The sequence below is a fragment of the Talpa occidentalis genome, unplaced genomic scaffold, assembly GCF_014898055.3.
Source record: "Talpa occidentalis isolate TD23 unplaced genomic scaffold, MPIMG_talOcc4v2.1 talOcc4.4, whole genome shotgun sequence".
Classification (NCBI taxonomy): Eukaryota; Metazoa; Chordata; class Mammalia; order Eulipotyphla; family Talpidae; genus Talpa; species Talpa occidentalis.
The window spans coordinates 29198668-29211122 of NW_023604295.1; the positions used below are offsets into that span (position 1 = coordinate 29198668).

General features: G+C 39.0%; 1 pseudogene; it reads left to right on the forward strand.

Moving 5' to 3' along the window:
• The first annotated feature begins 9957 nt into the window (after window positions 1–9957).
• On the forward strand, window positions 9958–12455 carry LOC119258062 (60S ribosomal protein L7-like; annotated as a pseudogene).

Consider the following 12455-nt stretch of genomic DNA (forward strand, 5'->3'; position numbering starts at 1 on the left):
GCAAATTTGGTCCATATTGATCACACACTTCAGTGTCTCTGTTATTTGCCTTGTTTCCTCTCCTAGAGGGTTCATCCTCTTTTATGTTGAAGTTTTCCTTTTCTTTGAAGGCCCAGATTAAACGCCTCTTCCTCCATGAGGCTGTTTGCCTTCTCCCCATTATTGTTTCCAAACTGGCGAGAGGAAATCATTCTTTTCCTTGTGCTCCCATAATGCTTTTTTCTCACTTCTGTTCTTGCATGTCATTTTTCTATATTGGTTTAATGTATGTTTTAGTCTCTTTGGGCTGTTATAACAATACACCACAATCTGAGAGACTTGTTTATTTCTCACAGTTTTAGGGACTGGAAGTCTGAGATCAGGGGTGGCACCATGTTTAGTCTTCCAGGTTGAAGACCGAGAAGTCTGTGTCTATGGCAGAAGGGAGGAAGGAACTCCCTGAGGCCCTTTTTTGTAACGGCATTAATCGCATTCATGTGGACTCCATCTTTATTCACTAATTACCTCCCACATGTACGACTTCCTAATGTCATCAACTTGAGGATTAGGATTCAATATAAATTTGGTGACAGCAAACATTCAATCTATATAGCAGTGTATATGGGACTACCTTTGCTGCAAGATAAAATTACTTGAAGGCTGTGAATCGTTATTATTTATTTTCGTATCCTTGGTATCTAATGATATACGTGATCTAGGATAGGGACTCCCAAATGCTGACATTTTCAGGGCCCCTCTATTCAGCGTCATCAGCTATAAATAAATACTCTTAAGCTCTTTTTGTTCTTAGTGGCTGCTAAGATGAAGCTGTGATGATACATAACAAACTGAGAATGTCCTTTGTGAATGGGCTCTGCTGGCTGGGTGGATTCCCAGGCATCTCCAGTGTATTGTTAAATCTCATGAGAAGGCACTGTGGGTGGGGTGGGATGGGTCTCTTGAGGCAGATGCAGTACTCAAACTCTTTCTCTCTTTCTGCACTCTTACTAAGCAGAGTGGCTTACTTCTCACCCCTTTGGTCTTCCAAACCCAAATGTGTTTAATCACCTACAAGTACCACTCATTAACTGCCCCTAAAAACAATAATTAGGTACCACATTTTAATGTGAAGTGATCCATGGTACTATTGTTTCCTCTACATAGTGACTCTCCCACTGCTGGTATTGTGACAGCTAAATAAAAAGGCCAGTAATATGTGGGTTTCTGTTTTTTGTTTTTTTTACCTTGAGGAAACAAAGACTCCCCTGATGTAATGAGATACTAGGAATCTCAAAAGAGACAAACAGAACAATACAGACTCCTTAAAAAAAAATATTATTATAAAGCCTCCAAGAAGGAATTATTCAGCAATAAAATATGGGAGACTGATTATTGTTAGAGTTTATAGCCCATAACTAGAAGGGAAGCCAAGCTGTTCAAGGCAATATGTAGTGGGTAGGTGACCACAAATACACACAAGCTGTTGCAGTAATTATATTCCAAATCTGTCTCTTTTATGATATCAGTACCAAGATTCTACTTCGTAGGCCTGAGGAATCACATCCCCCTCCCCCTACACTTTCTCCTCCATGGGTCCTCCTGGTGCTTCAAGTGAAATATCCATCTGTCACTGAATGCCCAGAATGACAACACTGACACCTTATCTTCTGATTGGCCCTGTGCCCAGGAGCATCATGGGAAATAATTTGAACTCTCTTGGCAGTTGAGATGCAGATTTTGACGGTTGTAACTGATGGAATGGGATAGGGCACCACTGATTCCTGAGAGAAAAAATTACCCAAAGTAAGGAGTTTTGATAGACTAAACTCAGCAGCAGGGACATCAATGGAGAGACATGTTTCCAAGAACAGGTATTTGAATCTATTTGGACCTGGTCCTGTGCCTTGATGAGAGGATTATGAAATAAAACTGAAAAAAATATCACTTGGGATCCCAGTCACTTGAGAGAGTTGAGCACCAGAAGGGAAATGTTTCCCTGTTGGATGGAGAGGGGAATTCAGAATGGAAATGAGAAGACAGGTTATGAGGAAAAACTGGTTGGGACCTCTGAAAATAGAGATAGCAGGGTCATTGGAGGTCAGGAATAGGACAGTTCTCCCCCATGGGACTCTGAGTTTGTACTGAGGTAGAGAAATAATATTTATGCAGTTGGAGGGAAAAACACTGGGGACAAAAATACTTCCTAAGAGCTAAGATAAACCTTGATTCTCTCAGCAACTTTGGCATCCCACCTATGATAACCATTATGCTTACTTGGGGTTTTTCAGTATCTTCTCCAGCTTTGTAGAGGTCATTTTGTGGGGGCAATGACTATTTGGAGAGATTTATACAGAAACTCCTGTCACCATAACATCTACCTCCTTACCATATTCTTCCAAGATGGCCACCCTTGAGGAATAACATCACTGGGACTCAGAGAAGAGAGAAAAACAAAAGGTCATCAGAAGTAAATCAAAAGTTGAAAAGCAAGTATTCAGATTTAGGGTAAGAGTCGTGAACAGTGTGAATTATATTCTTTTAGGGAAGGAACTGTCTGAGAGAACTAGATACCAATTGGTAATTTAAATATGTCAGTGTCACTAATTGTATAATTTATATGGACATACATTTTATTTCCTGAGTAAATGTATCCATTTTTCCCTGGTCATTTTTGGCTCAATCTTAGTATAGAAGGTTGTTATTAAAGAAGATGAAATGCAATTTGAAATATAATTCCAAGAGTAGGAGAATTTTCAGAAGTATGTGTTTATCTCCATATTAGCACTAGTGGAAATTTAATATCAAGACTGCATACATTTGAAAATATTCTAGGCAGGCTTAATTCCATTTTTTGTTTTTGCTCCACCTATAATTTTTTCCCTAATGACATCATTGCACTTTGACCACCCATAGTCAACACCAAGAGAAGGAATGATAAATAAGGTGTCAGGTGTATATCTTGACAAATACTCTGTTCTTGGGCAGCCCAAAAGTGGCCACATTGTCCTGCACTGAAAGTCTCTTTTCTCCCTAAATTACCTCAGCCTGCTCTCAGTGCAACATGAACTCACTCTTCTTTACTAAGTCTTCATTTCCCTTAAAGTAGGAAATGGTCAAACCCTGCATCCTACTGCAAACCTCTGACTTCCAATAGCACCCCCCTTTTTTTAGCTGTGCTTCTGAATCTGGAGTTTTAATGAACAAATATTAAGGTTGCTAGTAAGTAGGTATGTTTCAGTTTTGGTTTCATATTTGTTCCAAGATGTGTTTGAAGGGAAAAGTGATTATTTGGTTTATTTTTTTTGTTTTTTAAGCTATATACCACTTCCACCATCTCAACTCTACCACATTCTACTAATTATCTGTCCTAAACCGTCTTCTGAGATTTCTGGGCCACTAATTTTTTAGAGATACTCTCAATATTAAACTTCAAGTAATGTTAATTTACTTCATACTCTTTTGCCTCCCATCATCCATCTCCTTCTTTTGTATATATGTATTTTTAAAAATTTCATTTTATTTGTGCGTAGAAGAACTTGGATACAGCTGGGGCAGGGGGTGGTGGTGGTGAGGATTCACCAGAGATAGAGTGGGGAGCAAAACAGGCATATCTACTGCAATACACTGCTGAGGGGAGCAAAGGCAAGACTGGAGAGGTCTGCTGTGCCATGTGGGCTAGCTCCCTGGCTAGAGATCAAACTCAAGCCATCCTAAGGCCATTGTGGTGGTAGAGCTGAGACTTAACCCCTAGGCCATCAGGGAGGCCCCTCCCTCTTTGTTTCTTCTTTATTTCTTTTACAGTCCATAGGAGCATCACAACTGCCTGCCATCACGCAGCCTGAGGGAGCTACATTCTTGTAAGGTCAAGGTGCCCTGCCACCTGGACCTCCTGTCCCAGTCCCAATTCTGGCGGGTCACCACATGAACTATAGGTAGCCAGAGGATCTTTGCTCTTTCTCCTCTAGCAGCTACATGGACATATTTTCCTACCCCAGTTTTATAGCCCTTCAGTCTTTTATATCCATTGCCTGAAGGTTGGATACAAAATTGGGAGGAAAAAGGAATTAAGTTCTTATCCCTCCTCCACCCTGCTCCCTACAGGAGGTCAAAAGTCAAAGAACTGTGACATAGGAATAATGGGGATGCTCTGGAAAACAAGGGTCCAAGTAGTTTAAGAAGGGTGACTACTGGTTTCTCTGGAACTTCTTACCTCTCCAGGCTTTTAGGAGATGGATTGAGTAAAATGTGTGGTTGTGTCTGCAAGCTTCATGCTCTATAGAGAGCCATTGGTCTAGGGGTTAATTGTCATTAAAATATTAAGTGAAACAGTCAGCTTAATAGTAGTGAGTTGACTGACATAAAGAGGAACATGTGCAGATAAAGTATCTGAAGTAAACCGAAGTCTTCACAACCATATTGCGAGATTATAGTTGATAGTTTTCTTCTTTTATTTTTTTTGTACTTCTCAACCCACAAATAGCATGTGTCATTTTTATCAATAGAGGGTTTTTTAAAAAACCTTTAAGAAAAAAATCTATTGGAGTAGCAATTGTGCGTCTTTCATTTCATTGTTGTGGTTGATGATTTCTGCGGTAGACACCTGACCTAGCACCTGGGTGGTGATTTATTAAGGAGACAATCTGGGTCCTGTTTTAGTGCTCCTTGGGCAGCAGAAGCAGTGGTGTCTTGGAGACTTGAAAATGGGTCTTGAGATTCAGCTCCCAAATGAATTTCTATCCCATGGAGTCCTGTGAGCTGGTCATGGTAATCAAGTAATGCTGCTGGATTGTAAATTTCAATAAAAGAATCATAATGTTTTAGATCTAAAAGAATTTTGAAGAATCATTTATTTTTGTGGCATGGCCAGGACAAGAGTTTGATAGTAATAATATCTAATGTTTATCATGCATTTACTATGTGCCAGGAATGGTACTAGGTGCCACAAACGGTACTAGGAACTTGATAGAGGTTAATTTTTAATCACACTATCAAGATAAGTATAATCCCAATCTTGACTTTATGGTTGAGGAAGTTGAGGCACAGAATTAAGTAGCTTATCCCTAATTATCCAACTAGAGTTCCAAGGTAGGTTTTGAATCCATGTTTACCTGGTTACAAAATGGGTTCTTACGATATACAATTCTGCTTTTTAATTTCCAGCATGTGCTACCAGTCTTAGAGCTTTATCTCTTTTCTCCACATTTAAAAAACTCAGGTCTGTTTTAACCTGTTGTAGCTGAGCAGATCATCTTCCAAATTACATTCCTCTTGCTAGGTAGTCGGGTGTTAGCATGAAGAATCCAGCTCCCAGTTTAAAGGCCCATGTTGCTCTTTCTGTGCTCAGACCTCTTTCATTTACTCACTCACATTCCTTTCATTGTGAGTCTTCCCATTCACAGGCTGTGGGAAAGCCTAGCCCCAGAGTGAGGGTGTGGTGACTGGGAGATTGTCCCCAGCCGCAGCCACAGAAGAGGTGTTGGGAGGTGAGCGCCCTGAGGTCTGTTGGTGGTGGTTCAGACCACCTCTTCCTGACCTTTCTGCCTTCCAGCTCTGGGAAGTCTGGCTGACCTGGTCTTTGGGGAAAAGATTGAGGGTTTCCAAGGCAAAGGTCAAGGGGAAGCAAGGCCAAGAGGAATCTTACTTTGAGAGCAAAGTAAAGACTCTTAAATGATGAAGGGGATCACTTTAGAATAAGTTCTCCATGGTTCAGCCTGGCCAGAGGCGTTCTGGATAATCAAATATTCTTAACAAGGGTGACAGTGTGTGCTATACGTGGCTGAGCTCTTTTTCAGGGATTATAACACAATAAAGTACAGGTAAAACCCAAACTACACTAAATATAATTAAATCTTTCTTTGATGATTCATAAGGCCTATAGGATCCTGTAGTGCCTCAGGGTCACCATTATGTTTACCATCATCCTTGATGAGGTAGGCAGCTGAAAAAAAAAATACCAGATTTAAAGTTATAGGCCTCACCCCTACTCTGTCTACTTGGGTGGCCTTGGGCAGGTAACTTGAACTCTTGAGCTTCAGTGTCCTTTCCAAAACAGGGGTGGCAAAAATTACATCATTGGACTGCTATAGTAGAAAAATATGTGTAAAGGATATTGTTTAATTTTTATCATTAAACTACCAGGACATCAATATACCGGCTGATAGTTTTACTACGTGGTATTTTTTCGAATGGGCTTCAAGTAAATGTATTCTGGTGTTCTTAAGGAAAACAAGGCTTGCTTCCCTAACCATAGGGACTGATGAAAGGTGATATTTAGTTGAGGGACCAGTAAGCAATGGTTTCCAAACTGGGATGGAATCAAACCCCAAAACAGTATTTTTAAACTGGAAAAGTGGTACATGCTTTTTTTTTTTTTTTTTTTTTTTTTTTTTTTTTGGTACATGATTTTTGTGGAAAAAAAAAAAAAACCCAAATATTACTGGTGAATAGATTAAGAAATAAAAATCTCCTACCTCCATGGTAAATCTTGTATAATGTGTGTGTGTGTGTGTGTATGTTAGATTTACATTACACTATTTCCCTATGATTTTGCTTTGATTTCAATTAACACCATACCTTGGAAATTTTTCTAGATTCTGAAACTGCTACAAAGAGCAGAGGATGATGTTTCTGTACCCCAACCTGGTGTAACCACTTGGTACTTTTTATTACCCCAGGTTCCTTCAATCCATATTTCCTCAAACATATTCTTGATTGTACTCTTCCACAAGGAGCATCAAATTTGAACAAAACAAATGAGTGTTTTAAGCAGTTTAGTGATTTCCAAAAAATCTATACAACTGTGTAATTATCACTGCATGTTAGTTTTAGAGCATTTCCATTATTCCCCAAATTTTCCTTTTGTAACTTTTTGAGTAAATTTTCAGCTCCCACCCTGGCACTAGGCAACTGGTAATGATGATTTCTGTCTCCAATATTTTGCCATATCTAGAAGCTTCATATAAATGGAATCACAATATGTAGTGTTTTGGCTTCTTTTACTTAGCAAAATGTTTTTTGTCTTTCAGCTGTTTTCGTATATATCAGTTAGTGCTGAATAGTTTTTTATTACATAGATGTGTGCATTTTGTTCATTTGGATTATTTAAAGTTTGGGGTTACTTTCAGTTTTGGTCAATTATGACTAATGATAATACGAATATTTAGGTACAGTTTAAGAGTTTATATGGACACACATATGTATTTCTCTCTTTTTTTTTTTTTTTTTTTTTATAGAGGCATGTTTTATTTATTTATTTGTTTGTTTGTTTTGTTTATACATGTACTGGGTACAGTCAGAAGCGCGGGAGAGAATTCACCAGAGCCAGAGCAGGGAGCAGAGCAGGCAGAAGGACCGAAGCACACTGCTGAGGGGAGCAGCGGGTGGCAGGAGAGGTCTGCGCACCATGTGGGACCCTCCTCCGGTGGGCGGGGAGCAGCCGGGGATCGAACCGGCGCTGCAGAGGCCGCGGGCAGCTTCGCAACCCAGCGCTCAACCGCTGCACCACCGGGGAGGCCCTGTATTTCTCTTGAGTAGATACCAAGGAGTGGAATTACTGGGTCCCATGCTAAGCATTTATTTAACTTTTAAGAAACACTGCCAAATTATTTTCCAGAGTGGTGGTTTCATTTTACATTTACAACAACAATGCGTGTGGTTTCAGTTTCTCCACATTTTCAACAACACTTGGTATTGTCAATCTTTTTTATTATAGCTATTCTAGTGGTTGTGTGGTGTTATCACATTGTTCAATTTGTGTTTTCCTACTAACTAATGACTTTGGATATCTTTTCATGTCTTTTGTAGCTGTTCATAAATAAAATATTTTTGGTAAGTTCTTAATGAAATCTTCATTTTTTACTGGATCATTTGCCTAATGCTAGGTAAGAGTTCTTTACATACTCTTTTTTTTTTTTTTTAATGATTTATGCATACGAGAACTGGGGTGTAAGCCAGAGATGTGGGGGATGAGAGGATTCACCAGAGAGGGTGTGGAGCAGAACAGGCAGATGTACTGAAATACTCTTCTGTAGGGAGCAGTGGGCAAGACAGGAGGTCTGCTGTGCCATGTGGATCAGCTCTCTGGAGGGCTGGGGATAGAACTCATGCTGTAGTGGCTGGCAGTAGCTTGATAGTGATTAGATTATTTCTGGTTTTCCTAGATTCTGAAATTGCTACAAAGAGCACAGGGTGACATTTGTGTACCCCAACCAGGTATAACCACTTGGTACTTTATATTACCCCAGGTTCCTTCAATCCATATTTCCTTGTGCCACCAGGGAGGCCCTCTTTACATATTCTTAATACAAATAATATATAGATTTATATACATGATTTACATATGTACTATAAAAATGATATATATGTGTATATGTATGTGTATATGTGTATACACACACACACGATTTGGAAATATTTTCTACTAATCTGTAGCTTTAATTTTCTAGGTGCTGACTTTTAAAGAACAAAAATGTTTAATTTCAGTATATTCTAAATTTGTCAATTTTTTTTTTGCTATGAGTCATGCTTTGGCCATCATATCTGAGAAGTCTTAATTTGAGGTCACAAATATTTTCTCTTATGTTTTCTTCTAGTAAAAACAACCAGTTTAATAAGCTATTTCAAAGACTAGATGAGGCTAACATTTTCTCTAAGCTTTTCTTAGCCTGAAACCAAAGGATCCAAGAAGTTAAGTCTTTTGATCCAGTCTTTCATACGTTTTCAGGGTAGTTTTCATAAGTCTGGCTAGGCTGTAAGTACAAAATCAACTAAAGTCGTCTTTGTTACTGACTCCTTAAAAAGTCTTTTGCCAGGGAAAAATGTGAGATCCTAATAATTTAGGAGGATCAGAAAAAGTTTCCTTTGGGAAGTTATATTTATTTCTTATGTGATAAACAGAAAGTTCTTGGTGTGTTATTTCATTTAGCAAGTGTAGAGAAGCGTCTCTCAAAAAGTAAAAGTCATTTCCTATTACTAATAGTTTTGACATGGTCAGAATTCTACTTGCTTCTCTTTATTTCTAGTAACTTTCTTTGCTAGGTAAAGAGGCTAATATTTGTCTTTTACAAGATCCTTTGGCTTTGTGTGATTGTGTGTACACATGCATGCTCATGTCCTCAAGAGTTCATTGCTTTTGATTATTCAGACAACTTGAATCTCATTAATTTTCAGCTTTCATTGATCCTAGTATATGAGTCCTTATTTTTTCATTGAAACTCTTAAGATACGTTTTAAAATAGTTTGAAAAAAATTTTATAAACGTGGTTCAGTGAATATTCTGAGTGCGCATAGTTTCCTCAGGGTCTCAAACTTAGTATTTATATATTTACATACTCACATTTTAAAACATACTAAATATCTGTAACATGTGAAATAAAGACTATACATAGCTTCAATAAATTCAGATCAGATTGTTTACCGCATAAATTCAGGTCTAGTTAGTTTTAGGGACAAATGAGTTACAAAGAAACCTTTCCATTTATAGCCTTTTCGGATTTCCAAATAGAGAGTAAGGGCAAGTGGATTTGTGCTGCCTTTCCGGGGAACATATTACACCAGCCGCTTATTGACCACTGTGGGTTCTGCATTTGGAGCCACTGTGAGCGGCTGTCACATTCCAGGAGGCATGAGGAAACAGACTTTGGTGAGCCTTGTTGAGACTTTCAGCCTGAGAGAGTTTTCTGAATGAACATTTTAAAGAGATAATTTCCATTATATACAATGCTACAGTTTAGATTGTTTTCTAGGGGGAAGGTATTTTGCCATTCGAAATCAATATATGCTTTAAAAAATTCCCCATCTCCCACTAATTCTAGTGCAATAATTCTATCTACCTCATAGCACAGACTGTCAGAAGCAGATGCCCAATAAAGATCTGTTATCTAGGGGGCCTGGATTCCTGGCTTGGGGTGAAATTATATCCTATAAAATGGAATTGAGTCAAGCTGTGATGTATCTGGATCCCATTGAGAGTGAGATTATATGGTCAATGGCAGCCGAGAAGCACGTTTTAATCACTTTTGCACAGTGGTGCGGACCAGACGTGCTTGTGGACATCGTCACACCATGACCCTGTGGAAAATGAGAGCTTTCTGGGTACCCATGATTTCTCTCTCAAGTGTGAAGCATCATATCAATTCATCTAATGGCAATTTCTGAAAAAAAAAAAAAAAAAAAAAAAAAAAAAAAAAAGGCAGGACATAGTCATCATAAAACAATTACACCAATAAATTAGACAAAAGTTCACATTAATATATGAACTAAAAACATAAAGCCCCCAAATGCCCCTTTCCCAACCCATTTCTGCCACCCTTTGCAAGAGATCACTCTAGGATTTTCACTCTAGGATTTGTCTTTGTAACCAAGAATGTGCATACACAAACACACTCCACAGTCAAATTGACAAACAGATGTTTCATACTCTTCTAATTGTCCTGCCACTTGCTTTTCTTAAGAATTAAACTGTCTTTCTTTGACACCAAGCTTTTGATGGCCACAGAACATTACCAAAAATGTGTTGAATAAGTTCTGTAGTGAAAATGGTGTAGGTGACTTTTTTGCTTATTAAAAACTATGCTTCAATGCCATATATTTTTGTGCATGGTTTTTATTGTTCTTGGTTTATTGCCATGGTTTTACTCCCAATGATTGTATTAGTATGAATTTCAGCATCCTCCTTTGTTTTAAAGTTTATCTAGAGGGCCTCCCTGGTGGCGCAGCGGCTGAGCGCTGGGTTGCGAAGCTGCCCGCAGCCTCTGCAGCAATGGTTCCATCCCTGGCTGCTCCCCGGCCACCGGGGGAGGGTCCCACATGGCGTGCAGACCTCTCCTGCCGCCCACTGCTCCCCTCAGCAGTGTACTTCGGTCCTTCTGCCTGCTCTGCTCTCCGCTCTGGCTCTGGTGAATTCTCTCACCCTCCCGCGCTTCTGACTGTACCCAGTGCTTGTATAAATAAATAAATTAAATAAATCTTTAAAAAAAAAAAAAAGTTTATCTAGAAAGCCATTTGGGGAGCTGGTAGTCTTTGCTGGGTATATGGTGTCTCTTGGATGAGGATGGAGATGTACAAAGTAGTGTTGCTCATAACTTTTGATGTTTATCTGCCAGCTATTAACTTCATGTGATTTTTTTTTTTTATTTCCCTCAATGTGCAGGACAGGTCTGCTAAAATAAGAGCTTGCCTCCAGCTGTATGAATTGCTACAGACTTTTTGGAGGACCCTTAGCAATAACCACTAAAATTTAAAATGGTTATACCTCTTTGCTTCTGCAGAAGTTAGGGCCATAGTGCTACATGAAACTATGGAAATAACTTTGAGATCTGAAAGGTTTTGTTCAGATGTGCATCTCAGCAGCTGCTTGGAATTTTTAAATTTATATTGTTCCTGCAATGGAGTGAATGTCCCTCAAAATTCTTAGGTTGAAATCTTAATCTCCACTGTGATGGTATTGGAAGGTGACACATTTTGGAGGCAATTACATCATGAGAGTAATTGCCCCAGAGAGCTCTCACTCTTTCTGCCCCATGAAAATACAGTGAGAAGTCAGCTGTCTATAATGTGGAGAAGCTCTCACCATAACCTGACCATGCTTGCATCCTGATAATTCAACTTCCAGCTGCCTGAACTGTAAGACATACATGTAGAATCTTAGCTCTTTTTCCAACTAGAATCAAAAGATGCAGAGGAAAAGAAAAACAAGTTCCTACTGTGCCAGGAACCCTTAAGAAACAGCAAAGGAAGTTTGTGCAGCAGAAGATAAATGCCTGAGAAGTTTGCCCAAAAGATACTTTGAAAGTAAGGAGGAAGCTTATCTATAATAAAGCTAATAATATCTCAAGGAATGTAGCCAGGTGGACAGAACTGATATTTCAAACAGCTAGGATGGCAAGAAAAGCTGGTAATTTCCATGTACCCGTGGAACCCAGATTGACATCATCAAGCTTACATGTAGCAATGATCCAAAGGTCCAAAAGATGTTGAAGCTTTTTTAGCTTCACATCTCCAATGGTATCTCTGTTTAGCAGAATGAAGCTTCAGTTAACATGCTGAGTTAACATACAGGAACCCATATTGTGGGTTCCCCATATGTGGGACCCTTTATGGGGGGTCCCCAACCCTAAAGTCAGTAAGTGAATTGATATACAAACACGGTTATAACAAAATCAACAAGAAGCAATTTGCCCTAACAAATTAGTCACTGATTGCTCCATCTCTTGGCAAATACGGCATCATCTGCATGGAGGAACTGATTCATTAGATTGATATTGTTGGAAAATGTTTCAAAGAGGCAAACAACTTCCTCTGGCCCTTCATATTATCTTCTCCAAGAGGTGGAATGAAAAATACCAGATGGTCTCACTCATAGCAGGAATTTAGAAAACCTAGATAAGGAACCAGGAAAAAGACTAATTAATACAAAGTAAAAATCAAAATCAACAAGCAACTATAAACCAGAGACACACTATGGGGGAGGGGTGAAG